At 38.0% G+C, this 12,089-nt stretch overlaps 1 protein-coding gene and 1 pseudogene across 4 annotated transcripts in view; one reads left to right on the forward strand and one right to left on the reverse strand.

Moving 5' to 3' along the window:
• Positions 1-12,089, reverse strand: part of AKT3 (AKT serine/threonine kinase 3) — a 303,335-nt gene that overhangs the window by 32,145 nt on the left and 259,101 nt on the right. The window lies entirely within an intron of this gene.
• On the forward strand, positions 4,526-6,155 carry LOC116576676 (annotated as a pseudogene).

The raw sequence follows: 12,089 nt of genomic DNA on the forward strand, positions 1-12,089 counted from the left end.
ACATCTAGCCATATTATATTCAAATTGCAGAAAATCAAAGACAAGGATAAAATCTTAAGAAGCCCCCCCAACACACCCCAAAAACCCCATCTATAGAGGTTCAAACAAGAATTACATTAGATTTCTCTTCAGTAACCATGCAAGTAAGAAAAAATAAATGGAGTAAAATACTTACTTTTGAAAGAAGAAAACATTGACCTAGAATTCTGTATCCAGAAAGATCATCTTTCAAAAATAAGAAATAATACTTTCCTAGACAAACAGAAATTGAGGCAATCTGTCACCAGTAAACCGACCTTGCAAGAAATGTTAAAGAAAAAAAAGAGTTCAGAGGCGCCTGGGTGGCTCAGTCAGTTAAGCGTCTGACTTCAGCTCAGGTCACGATCTCCGGGTCCTGGGAACAGAGCCCCGCATCCACTCCATGCTCAGCAGGGAGACTCTCTCTCACCCTCTCCCTTTGCCCCTCCCCCTGCTCATGCTCGCTCGCTCTCTCAAATAAATAGAGTCTTTAAAAAAAAGTTCATCAGAAAGAAAGAAAATGGTAGAAACTTAGTTCTAAAGGAACCAACGGAGGTAAAATAATTTTTTTTCTCACCCTTAATTGATTTAACAGAAAACAGTTTGTTCACAATAATAATGCAACAATGTGTACGATAACTATAGTTTATGGATGAGTGATATTAATGAGCGATGTTACTTGGGACAGGAAGGAGGAATTAGGAATACTGCTTTAATGTACTTGTACCATCGTGAAATGGTGTAGTATTATTTGAAAAAGGACTTCAATTAGTTATAAATATATACTGCAACCTTAAAGGAAAGCACCAAGACAGTTTAAAAAGAAGTATAAATGATATGCTAAGAGAGGGGAAAAAGATGCATTCTTAGGAAATGTTCAGTTAAAACCAGAAAAATCACAAAAAGAATGGAACACACAAAAAGAACCAAAGAATGGGACAATGAATAGGAAGCAGTAACAGATATGGTAGATAATAATCCAACTATGGCAATAATCACTTTAAATTTCAATGGCCTAAAAACACCAACGAAAAGACAATGACTGCCAGAGTATATAAAAAAACAAGAACCAACTACGTATTATTTACAAGAAATACACTTTCAACGTAAAGACACTGAGAGATTAAAAGTAAAGGGATGGAGGCAGACATACCATGCTGACACTTACCAAAGGAAAGCTGGAATAGCTACACTAATTTCAAGCAGAGCAGACTTCCAAGTAAGGAAAATTATCAGAGACAAAGAGGGACATTACATCATGATAAGGTGGCAAATTCTCCAATATGACCTAAGAATCCTTCATGTGTATGCATCTAACAACAGAGATTCAAAGTACAACAGACGAAAACTGATAGAGGAACAAGGAAAAGCAGATTAACTCCGTATTACACTTGGAGACATCAAGATCGCTCTATCAGTACCTGACACATCTGGTAGGCAGAAATTTAGTAAGGACATCACTGAACTGAAAAGCACCGTCAGTCAGTTAGACCCAATTGACATTTATTGACTACTTCATCCCAAGACAGCAGAACACACACTCTTCTTAAGCTCACAGACCATTCACCAAGAAAGACCACATTCTAGGCCATAAAACACACCTTAACAGAGACTTAAAAGAACAGACATTCAAGGGAACGTTCTCAGGCCACAGTGGAATTAAACTGGAAATCAAAAAAGAGAATGACAACAAAACAAACTGAGGGTTGCTGGGGGGAGGGAGGTTGGGAGAAGGGGGTGGGGTTATGGACATTGGGGAGGATATGTGCTTTGGTGAGTGCTGTGAAGTGTGTAAACCTGGCGATTCACAGACCTGTACCCCTGGGGATAAAAATATATGTTTATAAAAAATAAAAAATTAAAAAAAAAAAAAAAAAGAGAGAATGACAGCTCCAAAACCCCCAAACAGTTAAGAGTTTAAATCATAATATACTGAAACAACACGCGAGTCAAACAGGAAGTCTCAGGAAAAAAAATTGAAATATATTGAACTAAATGAAAATGAAAATACAATTTATCAAAAATTTGTGGGATGCAGTGAAAACAGAACTTAGAGGAAAATTTATTGCACTGAATCCATTCATTAGAAAGGAAATATCTGAAGTAATAGTCTAAGCTTACAGCTCAGGAAACTGGAAATAGAAGAGCAAATAAAACCTGTGGTAAGGGAAAGAAAGAAATTTCAGAGCAGAAATCAATGAAACTGAAAACGAAATTGATGAAGAAAACCAACAAAACCACAAGCTGCCTCTTGCCAGTCCAACTCTGCCACACTGAGCAAGAAACTGTATTTCTGCGAAGTCCCCTGGCATTTCTGACAGTGTTCTGTGCTTGCGGATATGCTGCTATTTGGTGCATATTTTTTCATTTTGGCAAAAATGATCTTTCACATTTCCTATTTATGTATTGCAATCAACTTTGCCCCAAATTATTGTAGTTATCTATTTGCTTTTGAGAACATCTGACTGCTTAATCTCTGTTCATCCTCTTATTTTTCTCACCTTTCTGGGTAATTTTGTTTCAGGTGAGATTCTTTTATGGAAACCTACTGGTATTTTGTTTTAACCCAATCTGAGGGATCTTAAAACTGTGGCCATTTGCATTTCATGCCATAACTAACATCTGGACAGCTGTCTGTCTTCTTTTATATCCTCAGTACAATGCCTCATGATCAATGGAAGACAGTAATTTTAATGTTAAACTGCAGGAGTGTTTGGTAGATATTTGGAGCCCATCTTTCTTTGATCCAAAGTTTAAAAATGGGCCACTGTTCGAGCAGGGAAGGAGCATATCATTGTGGAGCTCCTAGAGGCATAATGTAGCTGACGATCCATCTTCTGTTAGTGCCCACGTTGTACTTGACTTTGCTTCATGGACGAACACCACAGTGATCGCTAACACCTGCGTTAACTGCCACAATCATCAATCTCATCAAGATGAATTTTTCAGTCAAAAGAGTGTCCCTGCAACTTTTGCATGATTCTTCACAAGGGATTCTGATATACTTTATAAAAATGCGTCCTCAAACCAACTTCCATTCCTGACTGTGGATATTTTCCAACACTCAATCCTGGCTCTCACTGTCCTCACACCACCCTCTGGACCGGGTTTTTTTTTTTTTTTTTGGACAGAAAGAGAGTGAGAAAGAGAGAGCACAAGTAGGGGGAGGGGCAGAAGGAGAAGCAGACTCCCCACTGAGCAGGGAACCTGAGGTGGGACTCGATCCCCACACCTGGGATCATGACCTGAGCCAAAGGCAGACACTGAGCCACCCAGGAGCCCCATCCCAGGCTCCCTTTTTCTTTCCCATCAATTTTGCTCATCCCTTCCTTGCTCACAGAGGAAAACCACTCCCACAGCCCTTTTTAAAGCAGGTTTCCAGATAGCCATGTCCAATGCTGTCCTCACTTCCAGTGCTAGTCCTGTATCTCTAGCCACTAGATAACTGCATGTGGAATGAAATCTTACCATCCCTGCGCAATTTCTCAATGAGGTTCTCTTTTCCGAACTCTACCACCTAAAAGTTTATCCTAACAAAAGCTGAAAGGGTCCAGTCGTGTTCTGTCAGTGTCCTAGTTCAGTAGGTAGGTAGGTGCATCAAGCAAACAGGAACTGAGCTTGCAGGAAACTACAGCAAATCAGAAGGCGCCCTGCTCCACTTTTTGCATCCAGTTTCAGTCTACCCTGAACTGCGCGCAGGTTCTTCCCAGTCAGCAGATCTGCCTTCGTTCATCGCTACTTGGTTCATTCTCACACTGGCCTCCGCTTCTGAAATGTCACATTCCCATCGTTTCCTTACCTTATATTTCCTTCAAACATGTTCTTTTTCCACGAATCTTTCCAAGCCCAGGGAGTCATCTGAGAAGTGAACGAGCCTTAGAATAAAGGCTGAAGAGAAGCAATGAACCAAAAACCAGATACCAGATGGAAGCAAGGATCTACATAAAGGAATGGAGAATGCTAAAAGTGTAAATACACAGTTTTAGTCACATCAAAATATAACTTGTCGAGAGCAAAATACAGTTCTCATGTGCTATAACGCTGATGACATGTGAAAGTAAAATGATAGCATAAAGAACGGAAGAGGAAACAAATGTGCTGTGAATGTGATGTGGTTCTAATATTAATTAAAGGCAATCTGTGAAAAGATAAGCTTGTGTATGGCAAACTCTGGAAACAACCTCAAAACAATAAAGAGAAGCTGTATAGCTAATAAGACAAGAGCCAAGATAAAACAGAATCATAAAATATTCAATAAATCTCAAAGCAGGCAGATGAAGATAAAGAAAGGAACAGATAAAAAAAAATGGAAAGAAAAAAAATCCCAAGATGATAGATTTAAATCCATAAATGAAAATGGGCTTCAGAGTCCATTTAAAAATCCTATGTTACCTATTCACTAGGTAACATAGGATCTGGCCCCTCCTTGCTGTGAGGCCAGATCCCCTGACAATATCCAGCTGGGTTTAAGTCTGGCTGGTGCCACCTGTCTCTATAATGCCCTCCAAGAAACAAGAGTTAGGGTGTGGGTAGCAAAAAGATGGAGCAGAAAAATAAAGAGAAAATTATTGAACATAAAATTATTTTTTTCAGGGGCGCCTGGGTGGCTCAGTGGGTTAAGCCGCTGCCTTCAGCTCAGGTCATGATCTCAGAGTCCTGGGATCGAGTCCCACATCGGGCTCTCTGCTCAGCAGGGAGCCTGCTTCCTCCTCTCTGCCTGCCTCTCTGCCTGCTTGTGATCTCTCTGTCAAATAAATAAATAAAATCTTTAAAAAAAAAAATTATTTTTTTCAAAGAGAGAGAGAGAGAGAGAGAGCGCGCGCACGCGTGTGTGTGTGCCGTGGGAGAAGGACAGAAAGAGAGGGATCAAGAATCTCAGGTAGGCTCCATGCTGAGCCCCAAGATGGAGCTCGATCTCATGACCCTGAGAGCGTGACCTGAGTTGAAATTAAGAATCTGACACTTAACCTACTGAGCCACCCATGTGCCCCTAAAATTTTTGATCTAAATAATATATGGGCAAAACAAGTTTATCAAAGCTGTCAGTCATCAAGTTCAATTTAGTCAACAAAATCTACATCACATAGCATAAAGTGAAGCTGAAAAGAAATTGAAGAAAGATGAAAAGAAGAAAGAAATGCAAGAGCTAAATGAACTATTCAAACCTGTACTTTTGCTCAAAAAATAATTAAAGGTGCAGATCCTAATCTGTGGTATGTGTGCCCTTCAAGCAAGGGCAGTGAACTAAGGGAGGTAAGCATAAGTTGGCTCATGATGTGACTGGTGAGAAAATGTAATGCAAGAGGTAAAAAACTTTAAAAAGACAGTATGGATAATTGAGGTGAGAGAAAACTGCAGAGAGTGAACAAAAAGTACAGCAAAGTGGAAAAGAGAAAAAAAAAACCAAAAACCCTCAAAGAGTGTGCAAACATTTTCTTGAAGCTTTGGAAGACAACAAATATGGCTGACTTTGGGTATGCCCTGGAGGGGATGATACTTGTTCACGTCATCATGCATTTCTTCCTGGATTTGTGGTGAAGAAAGATATAAGAAGGAAGAGAAAGAAAATGAAATTTCTTAAGATACAATTGAAAGAGACGTTCTGTGCCCTAGGTTCCACTGTTACCAACATCACCCTAACATTTTCGTGCATGAGAGGAAAGGAAAATAAGGATGAACTTGCACAAGAGAAGGAAAGAAAGCAGGCTTCGAAGCAGAGAAAGCACTGGTGATCGTGGCCATGGGGTGTTGGAATTTTGTCCTGCTTGGGCTGATGAGCATGAGGAAGCAGACAGCATCTGTGATACACAGACAACAGGTGAAGGGGATGATTCAGTGCACACAAACGGAGTGGACTTAAGCCCGTATATCCCAAGAGGTGTGGATGAGAAAGGCAGTACCGTAGCTAGTTCTGAAAACTCATGTACTTCACAAAACAATGATGCCGAGATTCCGGAGGTAGGGCTGAAGTGGTGAAGGAGGCAATGTGGAAACAGCACAACGAAGGGAAGAGACAGGAAAACGGAGCCAGGGATGCTGGTCCCATTGATGAAAATCTCTATACTGCTGAAGACTCAGATAAACTAGAAGAATTAAACACAGCGGAGCCAGAAAAACAATACAAAACATGTCAATGAAAACAGTATGCCAGTTCAGCAGGAGTTGAAACTGACTACAGTCATTTTTTTTTCCACACCAGAATTCTTCAACAGGGTGTCTCTTTCCCATGCTGGTTCCAAAAGGCTTAACCTCCCTCGAAAAAGGGGAACTCTCCCTAAGTCTTGTCTTCTGACTTTGACTACATCTCATGGTAAGTTCAGAGTAGTTAATGGTGAATTGAAAATACAATCGTCACTACAAAGAATGACTAACTGTTGCAACTGTCCACTCACAGAGGAAGTGCAACTGCTTTTCCAGCTTTTAATGTTTTATTACGAGGACAAGATATATTTAAAACACCCTTAATTTATGCAGTTTTTAAGGAGTGATTTCGCTTTCTTTGAATTTTTATGTTTAAAAGATGCCTAAAATATGAACACTATCCTTCATAAAGGAAACTGCATATGTAGATTCACTATTGTTTACCTTTGGGCAATGAGATGGACATTTAAAATGGAACTTCTCTAATCTGACAATATCAGCTTGAATGCCCTGTTTTAAATTTTCCCTCTTCTTTTTTGCCATAAGGTTGTAAATAAAGACCATAATATACATGAAAATAGACACAAACACACAGGAATCAACTACATGATGCCTAAAAGAAAACCCACTTGCAAAAGTAACATGATGGAAATGATAAAATCAAAAGAAAGCTGAAGTACTTATATTAATACCAGGAAAAGTAGATTTCAAAACAATGATTATTGCTATGAATATAAAGGAACACTTCATGAAGATAAAGGGGTAAATTCACGAAGAAGCTATCACAAACCTAAATGTGTACACAACTATCAATGAAGCTTCAAAATACATGAAACAAAAGAGAAACAAATGCACAATTATGGCTCCAGATTTCAAAAACCCTTTTCCAGGGACTGAAAGAATAGAAAATCAGTAAGAATACAGGAAAGAGAAGACCACCAACCATCTTCACAAATGGCCATGGACAGAACACTTTGTGCTTTAAAAGCAGAATATACAGTCTTTTCAAGTGTACATAGAATATACATCAGAGAGACCGTTTTCTGGGCCATAAAGCAAATCTGAATAAATTTAAAAAGATTAGTATCATATAAAGTATGTTTTCCAAACACAAGAGTTTAGTTAGGAATCTGTAACAGAAAAATCTGAAAAATCTGTATATTTGGAAATCAAACGATATATTTCTAAATAATCTCCAAGAAGGAATCACAAGAGGAATTAAAACTATTCTGAAATGAAAAAAAAAATTATTTGCAAAACAAAGGTAACAGTCCTTCTATGGAAACTCACAGCATTCACTAAGTGCTATGCTACAAAAAGAGAACAGTCCCCCAACAATAATCTTTGCTCTTCTTTCCCTATTTTATTTGGGGGGAAGCTAAGTAAACTCAAAAGAAATGGAATAAAGAAATAGCAAGGAACAGAATTAATTAATCAATGAATAATGAGCAGAAAAAGAATACAGAAAATCAATGAAACCAAAAGCTGGTTCTCTGACAAAATTCAATAGCACTGATATGGACCTCTCACTAGACTGATCAAGAAAAAGAAGCGAAAACACACAAATTACCAATAATCAGGATTAAAAGAGAGATCAGCATTACATACATTACAACAAACACTGTAAAGACAATAAGGGAATATTAAAAATATCTTTAAGCCATTAAATTAGAAAGCTTAGAAGACAAAAGATCCCAAAACATTAAGCAGAACAGACCCACAACTATGAAAGAAAATGAGCTCAGAGCTAAACACCTCCCAAACAAATACAAAACTCCAGGCCCAAGTGACTTCACTGGTATATGCTAGCAAAGATTTTAGGAACAGATAATACAAATTCTATATGAACAATCCCATATAATTAAAGAAGAAGAAATACTTCTCTCTTCATTTTAAAAAATCAAACATGATCCCAAAATGAAAATCATACAAAAACATTTCAGGAAAAGATGACGCCCCAGTACCACTCAGGATTTAAGGATGCAAAAATCCTTAAAAAATCCATTGTATCAAATCTAGCAATATATAATAAGGACATCAGGAATAGGTGGGTTTTCCAGGAATGCAGGTTCACTGAACATTAGAAAGCCTATCAGTGTAATTCGCCATCTTAATAGAATGTAAAAGAGAAAAACCATAGGGTCATTACAACAAATGCAGAAAAACTTTTAATGAAATTCTACACCTCTTCAGGATAAAAACTATTAGCACACTAGGAAGAGACGGGAACTTCCTCAACTAATAAAGGAGGAATAGAAAGCTTACACTAACATTGCATTTTTATAACTTATTATACTGAAATAATTTTAGGCTTAGAGAAGCTTACAAAAATAGTACAAAAAGCTCCCCTATCCCATTTACTGACCTGCCCTAAGGATACTATCTCATACAGTCAAGCACAATGCTCAAAACTAAGAAATTAACACTGGTACAAAACTGTTATCAGCGGGGCGCCTGGGTGGCTCAGTGGTTTAAGCCTCTGCCTTCGGCTCAGGTCATGATCTCAGGGTTCTGGGATCGAGTCCCGCATCGGGCTCTCTGCTCAGCAGGGAGCCTGCTTCCTCTTCTCTCTCTGCCTGCCTCTCTGCCTGCTTGTGATCTCTATCAAATAAATAAATAAAAATCTTTAAAAAAAAAAAAAAAACTGTTATCAGCAACCTTATCTGGACTTCAACACCTTCCCACTATGGCCCTCTGCTGTCCCAGGACCCTGTCTGGGATCCGGTCCGGGACCCCACACTGCATTTGGTCAGTGTGCCGTCCGTCTTCTTCCGCCGGCCTGGTTCTGTAGTCAATCCTCTCCTTGCATGAAGTTGACACTTTTGGGTTTACCTGGCCAGAGGAATGTCCCTTCCATGTGGGTGTTTCAGGTTTTCTCATCATTATGTTGAGGCTATGCATAGAATACCACAAAAGTGATCAAGCCTTCCCACAGTCTGTATCACGGGCTACAGGATAGCAAGTCTGTCTTATCACTGGTGATGCTAATCTCATTCAGTGGCCTTAAGACATAGTCTACCAGGCTTTTCTACCAAAAAGTTACTCTTTCACGCTTTGTATATAATAAATGTTTGAGGACGGATACATTGAGACTATGTAATTATTTCTTAAACTTCTGCCCACTGATTTTAACATTCATTGGTAGATCCCACATGCAGTAAGTTCCCCTCTGAGGGTCTGATGGTGATTTTCTAGTTCCCTCATTCCTTCTACAATTATTTTATTTGTTTTGTTTCATTTTATTCTGATACAAGATTCTTTATTTAAATATTTATATATTTTTCATTTTATTGTCTTCTTAAAGTTTTAATGCTACTTATGACTACATATCTATCTAATTAAAAATTCCAAAAGTTCCAAAAAAAATAAAAAATAAAAATTCAAAAGTTCCAAAACCACATGTAATGAAAAGCTGAACACACACCATGGGTCTCATTCCCTTAGTTCCCTCTCCTGAGGCAACCAGTGTTACCAGTATCTTAACATGTTTCCAGCTGTATAATGCATAAGAAGTATATACAGACACATTTTTTCCATTATGAAACTACATTTATTAACTGGAATTCATCTATAAGGAAGACATATCTCTTCTTCTTAACATTTTATTTGTTCAATCATTTATTTTTGTAGCGTGGAAGTTTTATTCCTTGGGTCATAATAGACTAATAAATAATAGTAATAAACAATAAACTATTTGTTACTTAAATTTTTCCAGCTTTCATCACTGGGACTTATTCAAGGTTCACTCCTGCATCCTATTAATGCACCTCTATCTATCTATCTACCTACCTACCTATCAACCTATTTTTGTTTTTTACTTTTTGGCACCACAAAATTCCATGGGCTTATCTTTTATTTTCCCTATCCAAGCTCTGAAATCAACTACTTTTCCAAGTAACCTTGGTTCTTTGCTTGGAAGAATGATATTTAAAAACAAAGATTTCAGCACTATCTGTGATAACTAACATATTTAATGATAAAAGATGTTTTCTGCATGAGATCAAGAACAAAACCAGGATGTTAACTCCATCATTTCTATTCAACATTACATTGAGGTCCTAGCCAATATACTGAGGCAAAATGAAAAAAAAAAAAAAAACCAAAAAATGAAAACAAAACATACCAATTGAAAATGAAGTAAAACTTCTTATTTACATTAGGATATAATCACCTATGCAGAGAATATTGACTAATACACACACACACACACACACACACACACACAAGCTACTAAGTGAGCTTTGCAAGTTTGCAGGACATAAGGTAATATAACAAAATCAATTGTATTTCTATATACTGATAACAAACACTATGAAAATAAAATTTTAAAATACCATTTTTATCAGAAGACATGAAATACTTAAGGACAAAACTAACAAAATACAGATAAGACTTGAACATGGAAAATTATGAAACATTACAGACAGACATTAAAGAAAACCTAATTAAATGGAAAGGTATACGATGTTCATGGATCTGAAGCCTTAATCCTGTTCGAATGTCAATTCTGCCACAAATTTATCCAGATTCAACATGGTATCACACAAAATACCAGCAGACTTTTTGCAGAAGATAACACACTGAGTGTGAAGTTTATATAGAAACTTATCCAGATAAATTCATCTCCTAAAACATCCTCTAGAGAATCTTAAAGCCTGAAGGCATTTTAGAGATAATTTTATGTGAGCAAAATGGCTTGTCCATTTCCCCACAGGAAGGAAGAAGCAAATCTAGGGCATGGATCTCCACACTTCAATCCTGTACTCTTCATGATATTCGCAATTAAGATTAATTCTTTTTCTTTTCTTACTTAATCTAGGAAGAGATTTAGATTTCCCTTCAAGATACAAGCTTCTCTATATGTCATCTTTAGCTTTGCCACAATATATAGAAAATTGGCCAATGATTATGCAATGATAAACCTAAGAAACAGCAAAACTCCCACAGAGTATTACAGCATTCCCATAATTAATCCCCTGTTTCTTAGTGATACAAACCCAGACAAACCCAATCACATTTTCACAGCCTTCCAGAGACAGACTCAAAATGTGTGGCTGCTGCTGTCATGCTGCTATACTGTCCCTCAAGCAGGGAAGATGGCTGGAAACATCCATGCCTCGTCTGATATCCACCCAGGTAAACTTGCAGTAGAGCTCGGTTCCTGATGAATTCTATTTATGGACACTGTAACTTTCGTGGTTATGTTTCTTTATGGAAGACACTTAAGACCTCTTCTCAGATTAAGTAGCACCTATGTTTATCAATTATAACAATTTGAACTAATGTCTCCACAATACATCATCTAAAGCTATGATGTGGCGGCTCCTTCTCCCTGCTGGCTGGCCCCCTCCAATCCCATTCACCTCAAAGGAGCTGGCGGGTGTCTTGCTTTCACCTCGGCTCTAGGCATGTCCATCCCCAAGGAGCAGAGACAGGATGTGTGTCTCTCAGAACTTTCCCCAGGTGATCCCACTTAACACAGAGAGCTGAACCCTGCTGAGGAAATCTTTGTGGCATATCTTAGTCTCCTGACAGGACGGAAGAAAGTCCATGTTTTGCCTCTTCTTTAAGTTAGCAGTGACACACTGGTGCCTCACAATTATTTCCTCAAGAAAGGTTTTCTCTCTCTCCTTTTTTTTTTTTGAATTTTGCCTGGTGAGGATCCAGCAAAGGGATTGTTTGCAGCCTATAGCTTTGTACACCGAAGAAAACCTCTGACCCTGTATTATTTCTGGGAGACATAAGAAGACTTTGAGCCTTCTCTTTGATGAGGGTCTTTTGTAGTGAACTGACTTGATAAAAACAGTACATACCCACCAGTAGGGTCTAAAGAGGGAAACAACCCACAAAGAACATCACCAGTGTTATAAAGTGGATGTCTAGTCATCTACATGAAGAAAATAAACGTTTAAGAATGGTCATGTGCTTCT

The sequence above is a fragment of the Mustela erminea genome, chromosome 17 (genome assembly GCF_009829155.1).
Source record: "Mustela erminea isolate mMusErm1 chromosome 17, mMusErm1.Pri, whole genome shotgun sequence".
NCBI lineage: Eukaryota > Metazoa > Chordata > Mammalia > Carnivora > Mustelidae > Mustela > Mustela erminea.